Source organism: Chlorocebus sabaeus, chromosome 3 (assembly GCF_047675955.1).
Source record: "Chlorocebus sabaeus isolate Y175 chromosome 3, mChlSab1.0.hap1, whole genome shotgun sequence".
Taxonomy (NCBI): Eukaryota; Metazoa; Chordata; class Mammalia; order Primates; family Cercopithecidae; genus Chlorocebus; species Chlorocebus sabaeus.
This window is the reverse complement of record NC_132906.1, coordinates 35,970,975-35,976,974: the sequence shown is the minus strand read 5'-3', so window position 1 is coordinate 35,976,974 and position 6,000 is coordinate 35,970,975.

The window sequence follows — 6,000 nt, the reverse complement described above, 5'->3', positions numbered from 1 at the left end:
TAAATAGTTCAATGCTTAATGATATTAAGGAACATTCATTGTTTCGATTTCTATGAAAATTCTGAAAATGAGGAATGTGCATTACATACATTACATTTGAATGCATTTTCGGTGTCCAAATAGATAATATGGTTTTTCTTGTGTGCCTATTATTATAGTAATTACCTCAATGGATTTCCTAATATTGAACCATCCTTGCATTTCTGGAATAAAAAATGACTTTAGCATTGATTTTTATTGAGCTGATTTTAGTATTTTATTTGGAATATCTTTTTATTGTTATTTAGAGGAAGATTATCAATAACCTTCTTTGGAGGACAAGTATAGGTATTTATTTAAATTTGATTTTTTTTAATGCTTCTAAAAATTGTAAATAACATTGGGAAGTTTGAAGTTTTGTACAATTTAGAGAGCAATGAGATGTTTGAAGTTTTGGTGCCGTCTAAATCTGCTGCTTGGTGGAGGCAATGATACAATAACATTCTCTGCTTCTTTAATAGAAATTGGTCTGCTAAAACTGCCTCTACTGGGCTAAGCTTGATGACTCAATGTGAGGTTCAAATATAACATGACAAAAACTCTTACAACTCTTGACCAAATCCATTCTCTCTCCTTTTTGTCCTCACTGTGGCAAATAACACCACAATCTACCCAGTTTTTTATTAAACACCTGAAATTTATCTTTGAATCTCTTCATCCTCTTTGCTTCTTGCTTTTCTCTCCACTTCATTCAATCCATCAATTGGTTTTATGCTCATATGGATTTTAAATTTGCCCAAATCTTTCAGTCTCCACCAACATTCCCTAATCTGAGCCAGGATTACTTAACATATAACCTATTAAGTAATGTCACTCTTTATACTCTCAATGCCATTCAAATCATTTATCTAATAGCAGCCAGAATAATTTTTTTTATAATTGTAAAAAAATTAAACCTCCGTTTTACTTAAAATCTTTTAGTGGATTTGCTCTGCATTTCAAAACAAAATCCTGGTCATTTATTATATCTTGCATGAATTTGCATAATTGGCCCCTTGTTACTTCTTGCTTCTTCAGCCAATTTAGTTAGTGTGCCTCCTTGCACACTAACTCCAGGCTACTAAGTGTGTGAGTGTGTGTGAGAGAGTATGTGTGTGTGATGTTGCCAATTTTGCTCTCACTTTGAAAGAAATGTACTTGTCCTGGATAATCTTTCTGTTTATTTTTTCTCTTTTTTTTTCTAATTATAGCTCGAATATTACATTCCCTGAGAAAATTTCCTTCACCAATGGTCTAATAAGGTAACTCCTCCTTCAAGTAAATCTCCATTATATTACCTATTTTACTATCTTCATGGCATATATCACCATCTCAAAATAACTATTCATGTAACTATTATCTGAACATAAAATGTAAGCTCCATGAGGGGAGGGCCTTTACATGTTGTTCACAATTTTATCCTCAGGATTGTTAACACCATTTGGCATTGAGTAGGTACATTATTAACAGTGGCTGAACAAGTGGATAAAGTAGTATACACAATTGGACAGAGGTTGAAAAATTGAAGTGGCAACCACCAAAATTGGAGCCTGCAAAGAAGAAAACTAGAGCACAGTAACTCCTGTGAATTTCTGCCTAAATAATATTTTAATACTTGGCAAGCAAACACTGAGACTATCTATAAAAAAATACAACATAAATTTCTTTAAGAGTATTTTTTTACTTACAAAAGGTTAAGAAAAACAATATTTGTTGTTTATCTTTACTTTTTAGCTTACCTTGGGTCAGAGTTCGGAACGGTGTAAATCCTCCTAGTCTCACAATTCTCAAGTAGTGAATGTTTGTTAGTCTTGCCTATCTATTATGCATCCTATTATCTAGCACTGAGTTTTAATGACTATGGAGACAAACATGACAAACTTCTAATCAGAATTCACTTGGTGCTTTGCTTTCCTCTTTGTGTGAGACAGAGTCTCACTCTACTGCCCAGGCTGGAGTGCAATGGCGTGATCACTGCTCCTCGCAGTCTCTACCTCCCCAGGCACGGGTGATCCTCCTACTTCAGTCTCCCGAATAGCTGGAACTATAGGCATGTGCCACCACACCTGGTTACTTTTTACACTTTTCATAGAGACAGGGTTTTGTCATGTTGACCAGGCTGGTCTCAGACTCCTGGGCCCAAGCAATCCACTGACCTCGGCCTCCCAAAGTGCTGGAATTATAGGTGTGAGCTACTGTGGCCAGCCAACTTTTTCTAATGATATATTTTTATTTATTTCATCCATACTGATGACTTTATACCGTCTAAAATAAAAATAACCTCAAACTCTATAGATTCTATGTCACCTCCATAATCAGCTTCTTCTCCTACACTGTTAATTTGCTGAAGTCTTGTTCACAACCTTCCTAGTTATTGAATATCTATTAAGTTGTTTTCAGGTTCAAGTTTATTTAGCAGGTATTTATTGAGGACCCACTATGTTCCAGGAACACTGTTCTAGGTGCTTGAGAAACAAGAATGAAGAAAACAAATAAACAAAACAAAAACATAGATCCCCTGCATTTAAAATGCTTCGATTCTAGTGGTGAGATTGGGTGATAAATATAAATAAGTAAATTATTTACTATTTTAGAAAATTATAAGTGTTATGAAAGAAAATAGACCATTGTACACAGGATGTGGAATGTCAGGGAATGGAGTAGGGTGAGCAGGATTTAGAGTGATCAGGATAGCTGTTTTAGAGTGGCGGGATGGGCCTCAGTAAAAATGTAAAAATTAAGTCAAGACTTGAAATAAATGAAGGAACTGGCCAAGTTCATGTCCAGAAGAGAGTCCAGTGGACTTGAAAATAGAGTGAGAGAACAGGACAGCAGTATGTTAAATGATAGCAGTAAACATAAGACCCATCTTGTAAGCCTGTATAAAGACTTTGGCTTTTTCTCTGAGTAACATGAGGAATTAATTGCAGGTTATGATTACAAAGTATGACTCCAGAAATTGGGTTGATATATAGGACTGGGTTCTCCTGAGAAACAGAACCGATGACCCAAGATAGATAGGTAGGTAGGTAGGTAGGTAGATAGATAGATAGATAGACAGATAGACAGACAGACTGATTTATTATGGAAATTGACTCATTTGATCACTTGATTGTGGAGGCCTAGAAATCCCACAGTCTGCTGTCTGCAAGCTGAAGAACAAGGAGAGCCAGTAGGGTAATTCAGTCCAAGTCCCCAGGCCTGAGATCAAGGGAAACAGATGGTTTAAGTTCTTGTCCTGGTCCAAAGGCATGAGAACCAAAGACTGATGTGGGAGGGCAGGAGAAGATGGATGTCCTGGTTCAAAGGGAGAATTAATTTGTTCTTCCTCCACTTTTTTTTTTTCTATTTGGGCCCTCAATGGATGAAAGGATGTCTGCTTACATTGATAAGGGCAATCTTCTTTACTCAATCTACTCATGAAAATGCTAAACTCTTCTGAAAACACCATCCTGACACAGTCATAAATAATGTTTAATCTACTGTTTGGGTATCTCCTAGCCCAGGCAAGTTGACACATAAAATTAAAAGGCCAACCCCTTGTTAACTTAATATCCACAGCTCTTTAAACTATAGCCTAATTAAGACAATAGTGAAGTCATAATTTCACAAAATGTGATACGACTATCTTGCATACAACTGAAAAACAATAATCCCTTCCCCAGAAAAGTGAAGTCCTTGAGTGACATTTACTCTTCTAACAGCCTATAGCCTGAATATTAAGATTTAAAATTAAGAGTACTTAAAACACTGATATAGAGCTAATATATCTTATGTTCCATGAAAAGGGAAGAAGAGAGGAAAGAGAACAAATATAGTTGCTAATATATGCATATATACATATACATATGAATGTGTTCATAATCAAATAAAAAAGAAATGTTCATGACAATTACAGTCCTCAGTTCTGTAACTGGTCATGTGGTCATAGCTGGCATTTATGACTACTATCTATTACTACTCATTCTAAATTCTCTGCCTTCACAAACACCTCAGCTGGTCATAGTTCTTTCCCTGACAATGTAACCCAATCCTTCATTTCTAAAGGGTCTGAGCCACTTGTCATTCTGCAAGGCTTGGGTTGTTGTAGTTTTCCATTGATCTTAATGACAGAACACGATAATATTGATAGAGGCCCTAAAAGATCTTCTGTATTTTAGTCATAGTCTTCTTTAAGTCTTTTGTGGTCCAATTTCCAATTAGTAGTCCAATTTCCAGTAGTAGTCCAATTTCCCTTTAGTACCCCAGATGAATCACTCAAGCTAACACCGTAACTCCTTTCTTTGCATTGTAACTTCTTTCTTTGCACTGTAACTCCTTTCTTTATCTGTTGACTCAGAGGCATGAGGAACCCAAAGTGGCCAGGTGGCAGTCTTTAGTTCAGTGGAATCATTGTTGGGTCTCCTGGTGGGAGTATTTCTCTGTTTAGAACTAAGACTTCTAGGCCTTTCTGTTTCTGTTGTAGAAAAAGAAAGAAACATTTTGCTAGTGGGTCACTGGGGGCAATAATGAGTGATGCCACTTCTATTTCCACCCCTTCAACCTGGATCTATGAATCCTATCAGAAAAATGACACCACATATTAGACGCTGATTCAGAGCATATACAGCCTTTTGGAAGAGTCTTGCCCAAACCCTGCAAGGTATTGCCACCTAGCTGGTACTGTAACTGGGACTTCAAAATAGCCATTTAATAGCCATTCTATTAAACCAACTGCTTCAAAATGATGGAGGAGATGGTGAAACAAGTCATCTCCGTGAATATGGGCCAATTGTCATACTTCTTTTGCTATGAAGTGAGTTCTGTGGTCAGAGCACCATATGTATGGAATGCTATGATGGTAATGAGGCACTCTGTAAGTTTTTGGAAAGTAGTATTGGTAGAAAAAAATTATGTTCAGGAAAAGCAAATCCATATCCAGAGTAAATGTCTATTCCAGTAAAGACAAAATGTTACTCTACCCTCAGTAGGAGCATTACAATGTAATCAACCTGCCAACAGGTTATTGGCAGATCACCCTGGGGAATGGTGCCATATCTGGGGTTCAGTTTTGGTCTCTGCTCCTGGCAGATTGAGCACTCAGCAGTGGCCATACCCAGGTCGGCTTGGTGAATGGAAACCCACATAGCTTAGCCCATGCATAACCTCCATCAGTGCCATCATGGACACTTTGTTTATGAGCCTACTGACCAATGACAGGAGTGACTGGGGAGAAAGATGTCCATAAAACAGATTATTCCATTCACTTGATAATTAAAATCTTCCCCTGTTGAGGTCACCTTTTGGTGAGCATTCACATGGAACACAATTATCTTAACATTTTGTGCCCTTTCAGAAAGATCTTGCCACATTCTTCCCCAAATTTGTCACCAATTTCCCAATCATGTTCCTTTCAGATCTGTTACTGTCCAGCTAGATGACTGTCTACATCTCATGAATTAATATGTAATTGCAAGCTTGTCTGTTTCTCCTTGTAAGAAAAGTACACAACCTGAGCTTCTGCCCACTGGGAGGCAGAATATGCAGGTCAAGGAGTACCATGATTTGCCAAACGCAAGATGGAGAACAACGAAAGCTGGTGATGCCATTTAGTTCAGGTCTGAAGTCCTGAGAACAAGAGGATGCTGATAGAGTAAATCCTGTTCTGAGACTGAAGGCTATAGAACCAGGAGCACCAGTGTCCAAGGACAGAAAAAGGTGGATGTCCCAGCTCTACCAAGGGTAAATTTGCCCTCTCTTTACCTTGTTTTATTCAGGCCTTCAATGGATTGGATGACTGTCCACCCACTTTGGAAAGAGGGATCTTTATTCAGTCTGCTGATTCAAATGCTAATCCCCTCTGAAAACATCCTCACAGTCACACACAGAAATAATGTTTAACCAGCTATCTTGGCATCCCTTAGCCTAGTCAAGGTGACAAATAAAATTATCCCTCAGAGTTGAGAACAGATACTTCAAGGAAAAAAGCTAGAAGCAGAAAGC